Source organism: Alligator mississippiensis, chromosome 3 (assembly GCF_030867095.1).
Source record: "Alligator mississippiensis isolate rAllMis1 chromosome 3, rAllMis1, whole genome shotgun sequence".
NCBI classification, from domain to species: domain Eukaryota; kingdom Metazoa; phylum Chordata; order Crocodylia; family Alligatoridae; genus Alligator; species Alligator mississippiensis.
In genome coordinates, this window is record NC_081826.1 from 273,068,968 (window position 1) to 273,090,228 (window position 21,261).

Here is a 21,261-nt window from a genome sequence, read left to right on the forward strand (position 1 = left end):
TGACACCTTTTTCTTCACAGTGAAGAGAAGGTCTGGGTATGTATCAACTGATAAATAGGGATCTTCTTTTGAAGGAATAGTGATCTTCTTTTGCCCATGGAGGAGGGAAAGCTGGGCTACATGCTCCACTTAACCAGAGAAGCTGCCATCTCTCATGGGTACCAGCTGGGGCTCAGGTGTTGCTGAGGGAGCAGAGGGCTGCAGACCTGGGTCCCTGGCCCAATAGCCCTGGCAGCTGGGGGCCACCTCTGGCAGGGCTGGAGTGGAAGGGGCTGGGGCTGTGGGTGGGAAGAAACAGACACCAGTGGGGCTGGGAGCTGTGGGTGGAGAGTGAGGGGTCTGGCCTGCATCCTGGTGAGTGAAGGGGGCAGGGGAAGCTCCAATTTTCCATGATAAAAAACACAAAATCAAATACCAAAATTTGTAGGTATTTTGAATGTATTTTATTATAGTAATTGAGGCACTGGTAGGGCTCCAAATGGCTTTAAAATTGGAAATATATCAATAATACATTGTGTTCAATTGATACATATACATAGTAGCATTTCATTTTAATTGTGGATTTGGGGAGTTTTATCAGAGAATTTGCTATTTTTAAACAGAGAAAACCAGTATCCTTCCTGATAATACTGTGCGGTAGTGTGTTAGCATTGTCCATGCTGTGAAGCTCTACTGCGCAGTGTTATTAGGCTACTGCACATTAAGGGTCTCATATAAATGCACCTACTGTTTTCTGCACTGCTTGTCCACAGGAGATACAGCACCATGCACTGATGCTGCCGATTGTCAAACTCTTTGTGAAGTCCTCCTGCAAGCATGGTCTATGTGGACCAACTCCACTGCAAAAAAAATAGTGAGGATCTGTACAACTGGCACTCATAATCTTATGAGAGATCCCATTCAAATGGTGCTGGTTACCTAGATCTTCCATGTCCTAAAACACTAACCATTCTGTTTAAAACTCTTCAGTAACTCGAGTCTTAGAATCCTTATAAGAGACTGCCACATTTCTTGTTCCCTGAATAAAGATACTTGACCCAATGAAAAGGAGAAAGAGGTAATGTATCATAGGTAGTAAGACACTGAATTATTGATTAAGGAATTTAAGTTTAAACTTCAATGACTTTACCTGTAATTAGAACTCAGAAAATTAGAGGGCTTTTAGCAAATTTTATAAGACCTAGAATGGTACAGGCTAGAACGGGTAGGTTTAAAGCAGGGGTTTTCAATCTTTTTTGGTTGGTGAACCCCAGCAGCCAGGCCAGAAACAGGGAGCCCCCTGGCTAGTCAATGAGCTGGGGGATGGTCCCCCGGTGGCTGATCAATGAGCAGGGAGGGGGGTCCTCTAGCAAGAGATCAATTGGGGGGGGGGGGGGCGCTCCCTGCGGCGAAACCAGAAGTGCCAGCGGCAAACCCAAAAGCATCAGTGGTGAAACCACAAGTGCTGCCAGTGAAACCACAAGTACCCTCTGCTTCTCCATACCGCTGCCACGTACCCCCTATGGGGCTTCCCAAGTACTATACATTTTTATGACTGTTACATTTTTATGAACTCTTACTGACTTCACTAGTTCTTTATGTGAAGGGTTTGAAAAATCAGTTATTATTGCTAGAGTGCTTAGAGGTACATGAAGGTGAATCTATACATGAAAGACATCATTATACTTACCCCTTATAATATTATAACTTACAGTGGCTGACCCTTTTGTGAGCTCACAAGAGGAAAACAAACTGGACTAAGCCAGGTTGAGTTTGCAAAGCCTTTTTCTTTCTTTCTTTCAAAATGGCCACTGACGTATGTTTGTTCAGAGCTCTGAGAGCTTCTCCCTGTTTTGTGAAGTCTTTCTCCTTCTCTTGCTTTGTTTTTCCTCCCCCAAACAGTCTGACCCCTTTCTCACTGCAGCTCCCCACTCTTCATTACTTTTTCCTGCCTTTTTTCACCTTTTTAAAGTCCTTTCTTCTGCAGTAACCCACGCCCCCTCCCTTTCCCTCTGGGTTTATTTTGTTTCTCTTCCCTCTCACTGCAGCTGCTCTGCTACTTATTCTTTTCCCTTGTCCTGCCAAGAATATTGCTCATCTTTCTCCCCTCCTCTAGTGTTTGTTTGTTTTCCAGCTGCTTTGTTCCCTGCTGGCAGAGAGCTGCCCATCCCCCAGTCCTCTGATTCCTTGCAGGGTTAACCCTTTTGTTTGCTGGAATGGCTGAAGGCATCTCCCAGCAGCCCACAGAGGGGCTTCTTTCCCTCTGGACCAGAGCTTTGGTCCATGGCCCCATGCCCCTCCTTCCATCAAAGTGGAGGAGTGTGCTGCTGCTGTGGTGGTGCTGGTAGGCTGCAAACATGCCCTCTATGCTGCTCTGGTGAGTTTGGTTCCTATTATTTTCCTCAACTCCCCTGCTTTAGTGCTTGAGGTTGTGGTAGTAGGTGTGTCTGTTGGATGTGTTTTTTGCCTTGCAATGCCCCTAAACACACTGTCTGTTAATGTAGTAGGCTTGAACATACTTCCATTTCTCTCTAACCACCTGCACCCTTATAGCATGGTTACAGGGCCGGACCATAGACTACTGCTTGGCAACATGTCCTACCCTTTAAATGGCAGATGTTCATGCTTCTTGACAGGGATGGTCGGGGTTTGTCCCACTCCATGTCCTTCCTGATCGATGGGCAGTGGTATGAGATGTACCTCACCTCTGGGGACACTTCATGCTTTTGCTGTGGTAGCAGGTCCCACGTGGCTACCCAGTGCCTGAAGAAGTCACCTGCACTTCTGGGCTGCACCTGATGGTGGCTTATCTGCCTCTGGTGCAGCAGCCCTGTTGGGTGCTGGGGATAGGCCTTCCTCCCAGCTGCTCCCTGCTTTGTCAGAGTCAACTAGCTCCATGGTGGTGGACCCAGGCCCCCCACCCTTTTCTTCTCCCACAGGGGAGGTTTTGGCTCCTCCTGCTGGGAAAGGCAAGTCCCAGAAACAGAAGAGGTCTTCCAAAAAGGCCCCGTCATCCCCTAAAGATTATTCAAGGAAAGCTAAGGTTAATGAGTGGGAACCCCCAATTCTGCCTGCCTCCTCAGCACCACCCCCCCACAGGCCCAGTACTGTTTAGGGTTGACCTGGGGCCAGGGGAGGTAGTGGAGGGATCTGCTGGCCCTCCCCCTTCCTTTCAGCTCCCTGGGCCTGATGAGGTCAATATGGAGGTTGGGCCCTCTGGGAGCTGGAAGCAGCTCCAGGAGCAAGAGTGCCCTGCCCAAGAGAGTGCCCCTCCCAAGAAATCAGGGCTTGATGCGTGTCCCTCCCCCACAACTCCTCTGAGGGCACCACTCCCACAGGACCTAATGCTGAGATTCTTGGTGAGGGGGTGAATACTGCCCCCAAGCCTCGGTGGCTCTCGGTGCAGGATGTGTATGGCTTCTCCTCCTCAAGGTCAGATTTTGATTCTGCCTCTGAGGATGAGTTGACAGAAGTCATGCCTTGGGAGACAGCATCCCCCAATTCAGCTCCAGTGTCCCCTTCCATGAGGAAAGTCCCCACACCAGAGGCAGAGCCTGTTCCTGCTTCTGTGAAACCTCCCTGTACTGGTTACGCTGTTAAGCACCTTACTGAGTTTCTTGACCACACCAAGCAGCACCAGAAGGTTGCAAAGAGCATTCATAAATGGTTCCCAGAACCTGAGATGTTCGTGCTTTCCACCAAGGCCACAGCAGCGGCACTGTACTCCACTCCACAGATGCAGCGTTATAGTTTCCACCTGAGCAAGCTCGCAGGCGATGTTGGGTGCTGGCTGCATGACGTGCTGGTTGTAGGCCCCTTTTGTTCCCTGTCCTGTGTGCTTATTCCTCTCTAGTATCCTTGTCTTACCTTTTGGCTTTGCCTGTCCCCTTTCCTACACTCCTCATGCATGCCTGATATGGCCTTTGGCTTTCTCAATGCCAACAGCTCCTGTGCTTCAGAGGGCTCCCTTTAATTTCCTGTGCCAGAGCCAGCTAGATGTCACCTTTCTATATAACACATACACTGACACAGCTAATCAAGCCAACTGGCATGTCATCTACTGGGACCATATATTCTTGGGTCATGGCACCTCCCGCAGTGCAGGGGTCACAGTCCTCTAATCGCCACAGCTGATACCTGACTCAGCAGTTCACCAAGAGGTCATCCCTGACCACCTGCTGATCGAATTTTGTTCATGCTACATCACCGCCGCCTCATTACCACCTATACGCCTGCTATTGGGTGGGAACAGCTTGCCCTCTTTGAGACTCTAATTGTTTTTTTTATGGAGCACAGCTGATAGCAACGACCTTCTCCTCCCGGATGGGGAATTTAATTCACACAATTGACAAGCAGTTTGACTGATATGGGCCAGAACCCCATGCATCCTCAGCCCAGCAACTGCAGACTGCTTCAGAGGCAGTGGATTTTGTTGCTGTCTGGTGCCATTTCCATGCTGACACAAGACAGTGCACTTGGCTGCTGGTGACCGCTGGTGGAATTGCCATGGTACGCCATGGGTGCTTGTGCATTGCTAAGCACTGCCTGCCCACCCTGCAGGGTGGATGCATTTATTTCATCTAGACTCTGGGGTCACAGTCCATGGATAGTGACCTAGGTGGTGGGCCCAGTACTTTCTTGACTCTTCCCATGCCTTCTGCCAGCAATACCAGGGTTTGCCTTGACACACTCCCCCGGGGGGCCTTGTACATGTGGGCGGTTCATGTCCACCACACCATCATCTTTTGCACTCATCCTGAACTCTGTGATGGTGGTACCTAGCGACATCAACCCTCAGTGTCTTGCTTGCAGCACTAGACTTGGACATCTCAGATATTGCCTATTTGGTTTCTTTTCTATGCTGGGCATCTAAAAGGAGTGTCATCTGCAAAGATGGCTACCCTCCAGAGCTGCAGGAGTCAGCTCACTGAGGCCGGCTCCGATACTGCTCTATGACTGTTTCAGTGTTTGGTCCAGGCACACCTGTCACTGTGATTCTAACCTGTGGTTCTCAAGCAGACAATACCTGCCTTCCAGACATGTTGGACCATTTCAGATGTGCTCTGCAGTGCTGAGAGTGGCTGTTTAGTCCTTATGCTGTGACCCTGCTGCTCCCCCCTCTTCTCCCAGGATACCAGCAAGGGCCCTAGTAGATTGCTGTGGTACTGAATGTTTTTGCTTTTGTTTTCAACTGTGAGGGCAGAGTTTGAGAGTTAGCCCCAAGCTCGGTCTTCTGCACTTGGGCCCCTGTGTGGAATGTCTTTTTGTCTTGTTGTATTGTCACCTGTTTTCCCCCTAATAAATGTTTATAAACAGTCAAAAGTCTGTTTGTCTGTCTTCTTCGGTGCTGAATGCATTTGCAATTAGTGCTTGAAGAATACTCCGTAATAAATTGTTCAAGTGAATGTGTGATGATCTAGAGGCAAAGCTCATCTTCAGGTATATTAACCTGTGTTATAAGACCATTATATTGACCATTGTTCAACTCAGCACTTGTGAGTTATGGGCATTGTGAGCTGGAGTACCTTGCAAACTGTAGCCAGTTTTGGATGCCATGCTTTAAGAAAGATGCCTACAGACTTAAAAAAAGAGTCCAAAGGAGAACAACAGAAGTAACAGGAAATTTAGAAAACATGATTTATGGTAAAGGCTGAAAGGATTGAGAAGACTAGGGGGGGGTTATAATAATAATCTTTAAATATGTAAAAAGTAATTATAAAGAAGGTGGAAATAAACTGTAGTCCATGACCACTTGTAACAGGGTGGTCTGTCCTTTTAAGAAGGAACAGTCAGCCCCATTGAGGAATCCAAGCTGCAAGGCATTTGGGTAAGCAGCTTGAAAAAGCTGCCCAGAAAAGCAAGCAGAGGAAGCAATAGTTAGTGCAACAGTATGTTGGAAGGAGGTGCCAGGTTGCTAAGCAGGGCCAGAAAAAAAGGGGGTCCCACTCTTCATGTCTGGGAGAAGACAGAAAGATTTGTTTTTTTAGTTTGTTTAAAAGTTTGTATTTTTCTTAGGAGTACTGGCTGAGAAGTTCCTTGGGGAGAGAACCAGCCTGCAGATGTCAGCGGGCTAAGCAACTGCTTACATCACCAAACATGAGCCAAAAGTTAATCAGCTCAATTAAAAGCAGATAAAATTTGGGTTAGGTATTATGGAAGCTTTTTTTAACTATAAGTAGTTAAGTACTGTAGCAGGGCACCTAAGGGCAGTTTTAAAATCTGGTCATTGGAGACTTTTAAGGAAAGGATAGACAGACTTCTGCCAGGGATGGTTTAGGTATTTGTGTGCTTGCCTCACCACAAGAGAATGTACCAGGTGTCCTCTCAATGTCACTTCCAGATGTGATTATGATTTACTTCATGGATTTCACTTCTCTTTCTCGTTGCAAATTTTTCAAGAACATTTCAGTCAGTTTGAAATATTCTTGCTATGCTTGCATGCCCAGGCTTTTAGATCACACTTAGCTTGGTTAAGGCAATCTAAATGCAATGTTTGTATGCACCCCAAAACAAACAAAGAGCAGGGGAATGACATGTAGTCTGAAATTCATGTTTTACAACTGGGGAACTGAGACACAGAACAAATTAAGTACCTTTCCCAGGGGCACAGGAAATCTGGGACTGTGCTAGGATCCGAACCTAACTCTACTCACTTCCAGCTCAGTGATTTAACCCTACTCTTCCTGTCCACCACACTTCTGCATAAGAATTTGCTATTTTTATATAAAAAAATTGGCAATTCATTTTAATTTTATGTTTCCATAAAGATGCACATAATTAAGCACTTGGTGAAAAGTGATGACTAAGCACATGCTTCATAGATCCACAGACAATAATGCCAGAAGGGGCCATTGTTACCATCTTATCCAACTGAGACCAAAGAATTTCAGCAACTAGAAAATAGTAATTTCTGGTAAAGCTACAGCAAATCTTCTAAATGCTATACAGTCCTTTAGTAAAAGAGAAAGGGGGCATCTGAAAGTTTCTGGGATTTTCCAAATAAACTGCATGAGTTATTTAGTATTGCTTCAATATCTGAATTCAGTTAGTACAGGATGCTGCTTATAATCCTGCCAATCTTCTGTGAAATACACAGATCAACTTCAATTCAGTTCTGGCTGGACAAGATTACTAAAATATGACACTGATGGTTAACAGAATGCATTTAGGAAAATATACAGCTCCATTCCAGCCTGATTAAAAAAAATATATAGCAGAGACATTTACCTTAGAAAAAAAGATAATGAAGAAGTTGGTTAAGTCATCTACTAGATAATGAGGGCAATTTTTTAATTACAGAGTTTAATTGAAAAGGTAATGATGGATTGAATATAGCATAGTATAATTACTAGAGAAGCCATAAAGAAGGCACCAAATGGCTCTCATTAGTCCAGAGTCAAATAATTTATATTTTGGGGATTATGTTACCCTATCTTTTTAGAAATACTCATTTTGGGACCATGCTTCATACAAAAGTCACAGCTTGCATCTTCAGTCTATGGAATGAAGAAAGCCTTGGAGCCTTCATTCCACAATTACAGAAATCAAAAAACATCTGTTCTTCTGCATACAGGTGACTCTTTAGATCAGGAGTATAACTTTTTTTTTTTTGGTTTGTGCACCCTAGGAGTTGAATTAAGTTGTTATACAGTCTTATTCATCCCTCCCCTCCCCCTCAGTTAGCAATATCCACCCTCCCCACCCTCCTGCATTAGAGATATTCATTAAGTATATTACATACATCTAAATTACCAAATATTCACTTAAAAAATTGAAATCAGCTTTTATGACAAAATAACACAAAAAAATGATAGTTATTTCACTTGAAGGAAACATTGTTTCAGGTGTTTAGTGCATAACATTCAACCTGGGTGACTAGACTACAGCTGCTAGGATCTGCTATGCACTACAGCATGAGTGATCTAGTGTAGTGGTTAGACACCTGAAGCATGGGTGCAGTCAGGTTAATTCCCAGGGAGCTGGGGGTCCAGAAGGGTCTGGTGCCAGAACAGGATTCAGAAGCTATAGCTGAAGTCAGGACAGACCAAAGTCATAAGCTATAAACCAAGGATTAACCATGGTCAGAGCCAAAAGCCAGAGCTGGCGATTGAACCAAAATCAAGAGCAGAGACCCAGAATTTGGGAATGCCAGGGCTGGAAGCCAGAGCTGGAGTCCAAACTAGAAAACCAGCAAGGAAGCACACAGAAGTTCAGGAGCAAGAACCTTTACCTTTACCCACACAAAGAGACAGTGGGTTGGACCTGGCTTTTAAGGGCTGAAGCAGATGAGACCTGTTGCCTGTAGCTTCAGGGGATTGGCTACCTTGATTGCCTCACTCAGCCCAGCTGAGACAAGGGTGCTGCTTTGGCCTTGTTTCTGGTGGTGTTTGTTCCAGGGCTTTACTGGGACCAGTGTGCTGCTAGCCAGCTGGGAGCTGTCTGAGGTCCAAGAGGCCTGATCCTTTTTTTCCCTGGAGTTCAGGCGGTGCCCACACCCTACACTACCACTGGCAGGAGTAGAGCTGGTCCAGGCAGCAGTGAGAGGCGCCACAGCTGCTGGGCACTCTCTCTGCCCGACATCCCCAGGGGATGAAGTACCACACCTGGCCCCACTGTACCCTAGCATCACTGCTTGCCTTGCCCCAGGAGGGGTCACCGCATTCTGGGATACTTGAGGACTTCAACCTGGGCAGAACAGCTGTCTGGGGTAACCACACAGTAAAGGCAGATTGGAGATAATCCTGACCTGGAGTGTCATAACTTTAAGCTAAATGAGTGCTTTAAGCCACTTAAAAAGTGCAGCTTGCCCAGAGGTTAAGGGCTCCAGAAGCTGTCTAAACTTACCATGTAACAAGGGCCTAATTCTGCTTTCCCTGTATAGTAGCATTCCAGGGAAATGGAGGTATGTATTAGGAAATGGAGGAAAATAATATAATAAACAGAAAGTCCATCACAGGACTGCAGTGAAATCAGCAATTAGACAACGTTTAAGGTAGTCAAAATGGTACTGTCATTTTCAATGTCATGTAATGATGGCCAGATGGTATCTGCAGGAGTCACTTTAAGGACAACTGACCAGCACAGGAAAATATGTATTAACAATCAATGTCAGCTATTTTCTGTAATATCCTAGGACTGAAATCTCCTAGGATTGCAACGTATCCGGTCACAAGAATATGAAACATATGCCATCTGTGCTCAAAGTATCCTTTCATAGAGTTACTGAATTTTGCAGTGAAAACTAAATTTTCCACTCACCTCAGAAATACTATAGTGGAATCCAGAACCTGTAATACAAAGATAATGTTTCAGGAATTTAAGATCACAACCAGAACAGCTGAGCTCTCAGCTTTTTGTCAGTTTGAACTATTAATCCCACACCTCCATTTCTCTCCCTGCTTCTTTGCAGCCTCTGAATCTCTCTGTCTCCACTTGACTGTGCTTGGACAAAGTGGTAGTGACTTTTACTTCCGTAAGTTACACGAAAAAGTCAGTTTTCTATGACTTCCTGGTGCAAAAGCTGGTTCTTCTACAAAGAAAATGGTTTTGCTCAAAAAAACAGGGGAAGGGAGGGAGGTTTTTCAGGTGTTTTGTGATGAAGGAGAACAGTGGGAAATGTGATTCCCTTCTGCTTATTTCAAGCCTGGCCATTTCCTAGGCCTGCACCTTGTAGATGTGATAACACAGATTGTCCTCTGGTATAAAACAACTTTAAAATTATTTGTATTGTTACATCTCTATTAATATTTTAAATAGTAAAGCATCAACCAAGAGAACAAAACAAATCCAATATAAACAGTTTATGAAAAACCACAAGTTACACAACATCCTAGTAATGCAAACAGGCCAGATCCTCAGCACAGATCCATTACATGAAGGCAATGCTGTTCTACAACAATTAAGAATCTGTCTCATTAGTGAATGTGTTCCCACACCACAAATTCAGGGGTTTTATCGTCTCCTTGTGCATGCAAAGGTGCACTAATAAGATAGCTGTGCATATATTTGTGCTTTAAAAAGGGAAGATATATCTTTAGTTAACTATGAGCACATATATCTAGCACTGCACATGCTGCAAGTAAATAAGGTGTATCGTTTTTAAAAGGTAATTATGTCTAGGTATAGAGATACCTTGCACAGCACAGTGACCAGGTACAAGAGAATAGCAGCACAGAGTTACAAAACAACTGAAGTACAACATAACTCGCAGGTAGACCTGGCTACCTGAGAATGGAGGTGCTCTGTTAAACCCAGTTCTGAAGTTCTGATCCTCTGCTCTGTGTAGTCAGTGTGGAATGGCAGCCTGCTGCAAGATTATTTTTCAACCAGATCCTTTTACATAAACCTTCTCTCTTTCTTACCTGGATTTTTTCCGCTACTTGATCTGCTACTCCTTCCCCACTTCACAAGGGTCTTGTTTCACATTAATTTAGGTGGCTCCAGGAGCTCTTAACCCCTGAATTGTCCACACATTAACACCTGAAACTAGTTTTGAGCACACTTTAGGTGGCTTAAAGTTACACCACTCCAGGGCAAGTTAATTTTCTATCCATGTTATCCAGCTTGTATTCAGTTAACATGTGGGCACTCCCAACAGGTGAGCACCCAAGTTGCTATCCTTCAGCATCCCAGGATGCAGTGTCCCTCCTGCACCTTCATGTTCTGTGTCAACCAGCTTTTTATCTCTTGAACTCTACTGCACACTCCCCTGCTCCCCCACCCTGGGGGTATGACCCTCCCACCCCAGGGATGTAATCCTGTGAAAGCAGCCTGCAGATCATATGCCAACTAGTCAGGTTGCAGAGCATGGAGCCCAGGACTGGGGTCTAGGGAAGGGGGTGAAGGGGCACTATGATATAGGGCTGTATCATTACTGTAAGTGGCTGGGGGCTGCATGCCCTGTGGGCCACATTAGCAGAGACCATACCAGCAGGATGCCTCCATGTTACACCATGTGCCTGGGTGCCCTGACTCACCCTTAAACCCTGAGCTGCAGGTACTGAAGAATCCTGGCAATAAAGCTCCTGAGTTTCTGGTACTAAAGGCTGTCTTGTGCAGCACTGGACCATTCCTCGAGCTGGGCAGGAGCCCAGGGACCATAAGTTAACCCCTTGGCCCATGGACTGCGAGGTGGACAGCACTGTTTTAGGACATTTTTTTTTTCCTGTAATAAAATGTCAAGCTCAAGTGAAGTAAAATATGAGAGCCCCAAATGAACTGTCTGGTCTTTTTGCCCTCTCCAACTTGCCTTTTTATTCTCTTGACTCTGCCAACAGGTCACTGTTTGGTTGGTTGCAGGTATATTTCAGTTCAGAGCAAACAAGGCACAGCATGATTTCCATAGTTCAGAACAGGGATTGCAGTACGCACACCTACACTCAGTGCCGAGGTTCAGCTGTCCAAGGTAAGGGGATACATTCATTTATTCTTCATGCCCTGTATTTAGGCTACTTCACTGAGCCTGGTGGTCCTGAAATAAATCCAGCACTGTTCATATTAGCCTCTGTTGTTTTTGAAACAATACTGCTGCTTGAGAAAATTGAGTATGTACTTGGTAGATCTATCATAGCATGGAAAGTTTCAATTCAGAACACTCAGGCTGTAAGTCAAGACAAATGACATTATCAGTTAGTTTCCATGTGACCTTGGACAGGTTATTTAACCTGTTTGTTGTGGTATATCCATCTCTAAGATGTGTATCTTAAAAATACTGCAGTTATGATCCCTACAAAGATAAATGAAAAACAGCACCATAGTAAGATCAATGTTTACAAATCTGTTATTAACAACGATCTGGAATATGAATGAAAAAAAATACATTTTCAATGAAAATGAAAAAAAAAAAAGTCAGCCTAACTTGATAGGACCTGAAACACCAGTGAGGTCAGAGAGGCCAAAGGGATTTGAAACAGTAATCAGGAAAAGAAATGGAAACAAAAATAACTCAGTTTAGAAATATGTAAGATAAGGAAAAAAAAATGTCTAACACTGAGAGTCAACTGACGGGATTCTAGGAAAGAGAAATACTGATGATGGAAAACAAATTAAAAACATATTTGAACTCTCATATGGCCATGAAAAAGGCTAAAGCAATTATGCACTACCACTACAGAGGAATTGCATTAAGCAGCAGGGAGGTGGTGTTATGACAGCTCCCTATACAGGTGTCCTGTGAATACACCTGTAGTACTGCATCCACGTCAATGTACTTCATTAAGAGAAATCTATTAATTCACAGACTGTACTTCATTAAGAGAAATCTATTAATTCACAGACTGGGTGAATTGCTTTAAGATAGCTTGTTTCTCTCTCATAGATCATTGATGGTAATGTTGGCTAGGATCTCCACCCACAAAGTTCTGCAGGGATTAATCATGTCACTTTTTTATCAGTTAGTACTGTACAATGATGCCATCAATATATACATGACTCTCAGCTCTGTATTTCCTCAAAACATGCAAACAATGCAGGTTTGCTGGTGATGATGCTTACAGACCTGTGCTAGGTGCTTTGTAGAACAAATGCGTGACCCTTACTCTGAACAATTTACAATTTATAGATGTGACATGCTAAGGCCCCCAGTACACATTATTTTTCTGGTACAATTAAGGTGTTATATATGGTGTAATTATATATTTTTCAAGTAATATCTTTGGGGCTGGTTTGTATGTCACCATAACTTGAACATCTACCATGCTATGCAGGGACTGCTGCAGAGCTGGAGCACCAAAGTGGTCCTAATCTGCTATCAGCTGACAGGTACCACCAAAGTGCCTGAGCCTTAGGGAAGTCCCTGCCAGCTGATGGATGATTGGGGTGGCCCCAGGGCTCAAATCCCCAAGATGTCCTGATCAGCTGATCATTAGCTGGCAGGGACCACTCTGGGATTCCCTCCCTGGGACTGTCCCTATCAGCCATGAACCTCAGAGTGGACCCTATCAGGTCTCAGCTGGCAGGGACTGCCCAGGACCTCAAACTCTGGGTGGCCCCTTTCAGCCAATGATCAGCTGATTGGGATGGCCCCAAGGTTCAAGTCCTCGGGCTACCCTGATCCTGATGTCAGCTGGCAGGGACTTCCCTGAGACTAGAATTAATGGGAGAACAGAATGCCCCCAGGGCTTGATTCCCTGTGCTGTGACAATCAGCTGATCATCATCTAGCAGGGACTTCCCCAGGACTGGAACCCCAGAGCAATTCCTGCCAACCAATTACAAATCAGGACTGCTCCACAACTTGAGCCCTGGGGCAATCCCGATCTGCCAATGATCAACTGATCATTGACTAGCTCTGGGAACCACAAGGGGGCTTGAATGGCTCTACGGGTCCCCAGAGCTAGCCAATGATAAGGCAATTGTCAGGCACTCAACCTGCCACTGCAGGGGGGAGCCCAGGATCATGATGGGATCTGATGGTGGATCCCACAATCATGCCTCCTGCCATGCTCATGTGGCGTGGTAGGAAGCACAATTGTTGGGATTATGCATCAGATCCTATCATGCCTCTAGTGGCATATCTGCCAAGGGTGTTAGACACACAGACACATTTAAACTGATGTAAATATGGAATGGATGCACAATGTACAGCCACACACCCATGTAAGTCACTCTATTCAAGGATAAAATTACTCCTCAAAGTCAGAATAACTATACAGTGGTGTTGAGTTACATCAGTGTACAGGTCTTGTGTTCACAGCTCTAGCCAGTTAAATTCTGGGGGTAGATGTCTGCTCATTGCAAACAGACCATTACCAACTGCCCCCTGTCAAGTTAGGAAATGCTGTAATATTGCCTACACTGGGACAGATGGTCACCTGTCTATTGGCTACAAAGGACCAACTCACCCATAATAATTTCTAATTTATTGTACAGGGGTAAGCTGTGAGGCAAGTCTTGGTCAACCCACAATTTTTGTAACAGTGCAACTAGTTTGGAAAGGAGCATGTTTTTACCATTATAACTAGGGATCATGGTTGTCTCTGATAAAAAAAAAATAAATCCCCTTTTCGGATGAAAAAACCCCAAAATCCATATTTTTCCATGCTTAAAATGAAATGCCCTTAATATATAGATATCTATATGTAGTGGCGTTTCATTTTAAGCATGGAAAAATACGGATTTTGGGTTACTTTTTTTCATCCCAAATTTGGGGATTTTTTTTTTTCAGAGACAACCAGGATCCCTGGTTATAATGGTAAAAACATGCGCCTTACCAAACTAGTTGCACAATTACAAAAAATGTGGGTTGACCAAGACTTACCTCAGATTACTGTTTGTAAGCCAAAAGTCCTATAAAAAACTTGGGACCTACCCAATTCACAGCAGAAGTGTACTGCGTGGCAGCTCCTTTAATCTTGCAGGTTCCACCACACATCCCTGTCCCCTCCCCTCTGTCGATTGGCTCCTGATTGGCAGGGAGGTGAAAACTGCAGTTTTAAATATGGTACCATATTTGCCACCCAGCTGGTCAGCAGCAAACAGCAGGGCCACCGGGGCCCCTCAACCAATCAGCAATGTGGAGGGTGCATGGCCGAGCCTGCAAGATTAAAGGAGCTGCCGCGGTGCCCACTTCCGCCATGAATTCCATAGGTCCCTAATTATAACCCACAATGTGGACACAGTTATATTAGTCATGTTCTTCACACCACTGTAAGTCATATGTTATTAAAGGTTCATGTGGTCAAACTCACCCTGAGACTCGGGTTGGATCTGGACCACATGTGCTCCTCTCAGGCTGTATCCCATGTCCAGTGGGGCAGGTCCACATTTAGGTGGTGGCACAGATCAGGAATTGTGCAGCAGCATAAGTCTATGGGCAGCAGAGTGGGTGGGGGAATCGGGCTTCAGAGCAGGTCCTTACTCACCCCCTGCCAACAATGGCCATGTTAAATTCTGAGGCAGGCCGTGCTCCACTGGCCATACCCCTCAACTTCCAATAGTCGTCCCGATTACCAGTGGTCCAGCTGGAATGGTTCCACAGGCCAGATTCGGCCTATGTGCTATAGTTTGACACTCCTGGTGTAATGAATACGTCATAACTCCCCTCCCAGAAGAACATTTTTGAGGTGGCAGTTCAAAAAGCAAATCATTGTGAATGAACTCACTGTTTCAGCCTGTCAAGTTTCTATAGCCCTCACTTTCAGCATAAACTGTCTATTCCAGGAGTCGCTGGCTTGTAACCTTTGAGAGTTCTGGGGACAGATTTATGTCTGATTTATGCCATTGCTTTCAGTTTTGGCATCTCCACTAAGGAAAGGCTGCTGCAGTTGAAAGTGCAGGGCAGGAAGGGAGTAGCATGATTCAGTGCCTTCTCTCATCAGGATCCACTAGCAAAGGCAGAAACCAGAACTTCCTCTGAGCAGTGGAACATCTGATGGAGTAAAAGGAGTAAAAATATTCCCTGACCTTCATGTCAGAGGCAAGGCACTGATAAAGGCAAGCTTCAGTCCCTTTAATATGAAGCACAAGAAATGCTTCTGCTATTTCCATTCCTTACTGCCATCATAGAGGCATCCCAGCAGCATGGCAGGTAAAATGCTATGGTGCCCGATCTTCAAAATTTGATCTGAATGCTACTCATGTGCAGAAAACCAGATACAACTCCTTAGCCTATGGCTTTGAAACATCTCTAAGTCCCACTATTTTGGCAATAATTTGCTGAACAAGATAATTTGGCAATATGTTTCCTGAATTTGTAAGTGCCGGCCCTTAATGCTCCTTTGCTATTTTTTGGACTTTAGAAGTCAGCCAAAGGCATTCAGTGTTTTGAAAACTGTTAATACAGGAACTCTGTCATGCCGCCCAGCGGTAACATTCTGTAGACAAGAAAAATCTAGAAAGAATCGTATTTTCAACTGCACTTCCCAAACAAGGACCTAAGGCTTATCTTTTCTCAGAGGACACAGCCACTGGGAATTAGAGATATCTAAAAATTTTAAATACAATTTTCTGACCTTTAAAATGCTCAAATCTGAACCCTTTCTTTGGATCTTTTCAAATACCACACCACTTCTTACCTACAGAAGCAATATTAACATTGAAACAGCAAGCCTATTAAAACTGCTCCAGAACCAAAGCTTTTGACTACAAATCTTGGGATTTAAAGGGATCATCTACTTTATTTGAAATACCCAAGGTGCCTGAAGGGTTTCCTTCTTGGTCAGATTGTGCAGTGAGTGATTATTTGAGCATACATAATATAATTAACAATTTAACTTCTCTTTTAGAACCAGCTGAATTGCTACTGTACTACAGACTTTAGTCCTCCTCAGGGACCAGAAAAATTACTTCAAGGTCAGATGACTGACATCAAAGGTGGCAGAGCGTGACCTCATTCTGCATGGAAGAATTGCAATCATCAATCAGTTTACCTGTTTGGTTGTTTGATTGATGGTAGCTCCCCCTACAAAATTATTAATGAAACAAGCATCCCATTGAAGAATTCCTTGCTGCAGAATCATTCACAGACACAGAAAGCTCTTGGCCTATTAAAGCTACAGCCTTTTTCTCCTCTGCTTCCTTTCCCATTTCATGTTCCCTCAAGGGGATGAATCATCACAAGGAGATCCTTAAGAATCTTCCTCCAGTTCTCTTTTTTTGTGGGGGGTCTCATCACAGAAAGGGAAGAGCTTGGTTTTAAGGCCCCTGAAATCTGATGAGTTTTAAAATTCTAGGTTGCACTTTAAATTCATATCTAGATCAAACAAACAAAAAAAAGGAATATTTTCCCCAGTTTTCTCAGTCTGTCTAGAATAAGTTACTACCTTTTTCAATTTGCTGAATATTTTTCTATGCCAGTGTAGTGCAAGCTGCACAACTTTGTCCTTTCTCCCATTTTGGACCAGCTTACGTTTTGAATAACATCATCATCTGTATGCTATTGAATTTGGTGCCTCATTCTTCTTTTTCACATAAAACAAATACTTATGCCAATTCCTTTTCTGATTGCTCCATTGTAGTATTCAAGCTATCACTTCTTTACTTCACAAATGCACGTGCCTCCATTCCTAAACATGAAAATTAAATACAGCAGACAATCTAATTCACAGTGTAACCAGTTTTTCCCTTTTCATTCTTTTCTTATTTTTCAATAGTTTGAGTTCTCTAAGCCTATTTTATCTTTTTAAAAAACCCAAGCCTGAGGATAATAATATGCCATTGATTACACAATGCAATAGATGGAAGAAACAGATCCATATGGTACTGACAGGTAGGAAGATACAGTAACAAGAAAATGAAAGCATTGACCTAGAACTTATAATAAAGGAACACTGTTTCATTTAAGTCAGTGGGTATCACACCAGTTTATATTGGCCAAGTACCTAAATTCTAGAACTTCCCACATTTTCCAATAGAAATCAAAGCACAGCTATGCCAAATGGATAGTGCCAGGGGACCCTGACACAAAAACACACTCCTCCCTTTCTATCCTATTTGCATATGCAATATACCAAAAAAATGTCATGGAGCTACCATTAGAAGGACACTGAGCATGCTCCTAGCTGCTCTCATGAACATGTCCAACCCTGGGAGCACTGCTAGACATGAACCACAAAGCAGCTATGTGACATTTTTGGACATGTAGCACAGGCCAAACAAGCAAGTGGGGCATGGCTTCTTGGCAGTACTCTCTAACACCTTTCAAACACAGTGTAAATCTGCCTTGTTTTCTGTGAGGAAAAACACATGGGATGTTCTAGAGTGTATATTTACATCCCAAAATAAAGGCATCTAGCTTAAATGCTCCAGATTTTAGACTTCTTGTGTTTCCAAGAGTCAGTTGTCAAAATGGAGGAATAGATATAAAAACAATGCAAGCTTTCTCATTCACCTTTCTGAAGAATCAGATGCATTTGTAATGCAGTTGTAAACAATTTTATCATGGCCGATGCTTTCTTTGCTACCCACCTAGCAATCCAAACTGGGAGTCTATACATTCACTTGAGAACAGATTCCTTAAAGTCCAGCTTATAAAATATATCATTGCTCTGAGCACTGTTTGTATTGTGGTGGTAGCCAAAGTCCCATCAGGAGAGAAGCCCCATCATGCACTTACTACAGGACATAGCACCTTCCCAGAAGAAATTAGCAGGCATTTGTGAACAGGTCTCAACTTGTGCTTATTACTCACCCTCTTCTATCAGAGTCAAGGGGCCTCACAAAGTGAACCTAACTACATCTTAATATTTTATTAGCATGTTCTTTCAAACATCAAATGCTAATTTCTGTCACAACTGCCTTTTATTTGATGCTGCCTGTAGCAACAGCCCTCAAATAGACAAATTACTAAAACCCCAACTTCCTTAGGTGTGCAGAGGGAGATAGACCTAACAGGTTTTTTTAAATATCTGTCAGGATGAACTAGCTTGACAAGTCAATTACTGCATCCGAAATAGCAACATTGTACTTTGTACAGGAAAGAGACATATTTTTTAAACTTACTTTTAAACTCATAAATGTAATATATGTATAACACCCATTGTAATAAACTCTGTGTATCTCAAGAAAAAGGCACCAGAGATTCAGTATATATCATTCTTATTTCTAATTGCCCTTTTCTGGATTCCTGATTCCTAAAAGTCCTCTGCTTTTTTATTAGTTTTATGCCTATATCCATTAAAAGAACATTTTCTTTTGTCAGCATGGATTTTTGTTATGATATTTTTTAACAAAAAGATTAAACTGGATAAAAAAGTGATTTACCTCCAAGTTAGCTGTTACATTTGAGAGAACCATTATCTGAACCAATACATTCCTTGTAGATATGCTTTTAAATAATCTGTTGTCTTTAGCCATAGAAATATCATATTAATTCTTTTCAGGTATAAACTTCAATGAACCAGAATAATGATGGGTAAACATTTATTTTCCAGCCACTACCCAGGCCTTTCTCTTCCACTGTCTATAGATAACATCTTCTTGAGACCACTGATCAGTCTGTAGCCCAGGTGGTACTCAGATAGGTACCCCCTCTTCAAATGAAGGGATGTTAGCAGGTGCACTGTGGGAGGTGTAGCTGGCTGGCTGTGTGCAGCTCCCCTCCTCTCCCTACAGAGCTGAGCCAGGACACTTGGCGAGCCTTAACTATGTACAGTTGAATATGATATAAGTGTTTACAGAATTAACTTATGTATACATATATATTCAAACACACTCCAGTAGCCCCTGATCCCACACTTAAGCTGGTCCCCCTGGGGCCCTCTTGGATTGGACTGCAAGCCCCACCTTCCTACTGAGTGCCCTCCAGGCCTGAGCGGAGTGGCCTTAAAGTATAACATAGGGGTTGGTTTAGGAATTGATAATAATAGGGCTCGCAGTGGTAAAACCATGATTAAATATTCATAACAGGGTTTTCATCAAGCACAATGCATTCAAATACAATAATATGGCACAGGGTTTACAAACAATAAGGTGCAGGGTTTACAACATGGATTCATAGAGGAAGGAAAGGAACAGAACGCTGCAGTGGTACAACCGCTGCACCCCAGGAAGAAATGACCCTGGAGGGGGGAAGAAAAAGAATACCCCAATACCCCAAAGGGCACCCTTTAATCCTGCTTAAATTATTACACACCTGGCTGGGCCTCAACCCAGGAATCCCCTTTCCATCAGGGACTTCTCCTCTGCTGCCCACCACAGAGGAGAGGGCCCTCCTCCCCTGTGGGAATTCCCTTCCCAGGTAACTCCCAACTCCCTAGGACTCGCCAAGGCTGCACTCGTCTCCAGGGGCGAGGCATCTCCCCCCTCTGTGGGGGGCCCTCAGCTGCCTTGGGGGGGCTCTCCTGGCATGTCAGCCTGCTCTCAGCCCTGTGCACCATCCTGTGCACTGACGGCCCTGTCCCTGCTTCGTGCGGAATTGGAGACCCACGCTGTTCATGCAGCCACTGCAGCCCTGAGCAGAGCAGCCCTGCAGCTCTATGGCCCTGGGCACCATCCTGTGTACCGATGGCCCTGTCCCTGCCTCGTGCAGGATTGGGGACCTGTGCTGCCTTGCACAGAGGCTGGGGTCCCATCCACTCCGGGACCCTCTGTGCACTGACCTATACACCATTGCTGTGCTCCCTTCACGGTGGGGCTGGGGACACAGCCACTTGCTGTTCCCCATCCAGTGAGGTATCTTCTGGGCACTTCTGGGACAACTGCTCCACCCCACTGGTCAGCTCAACCAGCTCTTCTCAGCCCTCTTCACTGTCCCTCATAAGTCACACGTGTGCCGGGCACACTGACTTTTAAACCTCTCTGGAGGCTCCACCCCCAGATTGAGTTAGAAAGAGGCAGGGTTAGTTCCTCCTCTGATCCGCCTTTTCGCCTCACCCCTGGGTAAGGGTAGGGCAAGTCTCTCACCTTCCCTTACCTGATTGTTGGGGAGGGGGAAATGCCCCACCAATCACTCTGAGCTCCTGTAAAGCTGATGAGCCAGGCTGCTGCCAGCAAGCCTGCCACAAGTCCATGATATAAAAATCCTTTTCAAGTGCCAAGAGTCTATGCAGAACCAGAAGAGATGCTGCATCTTCCTTAGTCAATAGTATGTGTTATGAAATAAAAAAGCAGTATGTGCTATGAAAATGACAACTAGCATCAGTATTGTCATTTAAATTTTATGTGCTATACTTGGCCTAGAAAAGATATTTCAAACAGTGCAACAGCGCCAATCTAAAATGCTTCATTATTTCTTTGAAGTTTGCCAACTGTCTGCTAGTACCTTTAAGGCCCTTGAGGTAACTACATGAAAAAAAAAGACCATTGATTCCCCTCAGATTGACACTACAATAAAAAAAAGAGAGGTTTTCCAAATGCAGATATCCTTGTTCATGGCAGAGTAGGTTGATTAGGGAGCCACTATGTGTTCTCGGACTATTATCCTGAGGCACACGAAATATGTAGCTACTATTATTCTTCTTGCAAAAAATAATAAATAAATAAACAAAAACTCTACCCTGAAATATTGTGACATTCTACAATTACTTTGGCAGTCTGAAAATGTAGTGTGGAGTCCCTTTATCATAGTAACTGTTATCATACAAAGAATGTCTTATGTGATGCCCACCTAATTGGTAACAACAGTATTTAGTTATTTGTTTCGAATGAAATTCCTTGTGGAGCTCAGCAGCACAAGGTCTGTGAATTATTTAGGTCTTGCCAGCCCAGTGGTTCTCAACCTTTTCAAGGCTCCAGGCACCCCTAGACAAACTCAAGGAAACCCTTGTTAAACTTAAAGTACCTTTGGAAAATGCCAGCTCTTAGTTTTCATTCTTTTTTTTTTTTTACTACAGAAAAATAATATAGC

The 21,261-nt window shown here is 44.0% G+C and overlaps 1 long non-coding RNA gene across 1 annotated transcript in view; it reads right to left on the reverse strand.

The window, feature by feature from the left end:
• Positions 1 to 437: 437 nt before the first annotated feature.
• LOC109285248 (uncharacterized) overlaps positions 438 to 21,261 on the reverse strand; it is a 93,498-nt gene continuing 72,674 nt past the window's right edge. Inside the window, exons 3-4 of the long non-coding RNA XR_002092928.2 lie at positions 9,238 to 9,266; positions 438 to 839 (exon numbers count right to left, since the gene is read on the reverse strand). This is a non-coding gene — a long non-coding RNA (uncharacterized LOC109285248). The remainder of the gene's footprint in view (positions 840 to 9,237; positions 9,267 to 21,261) is intronic.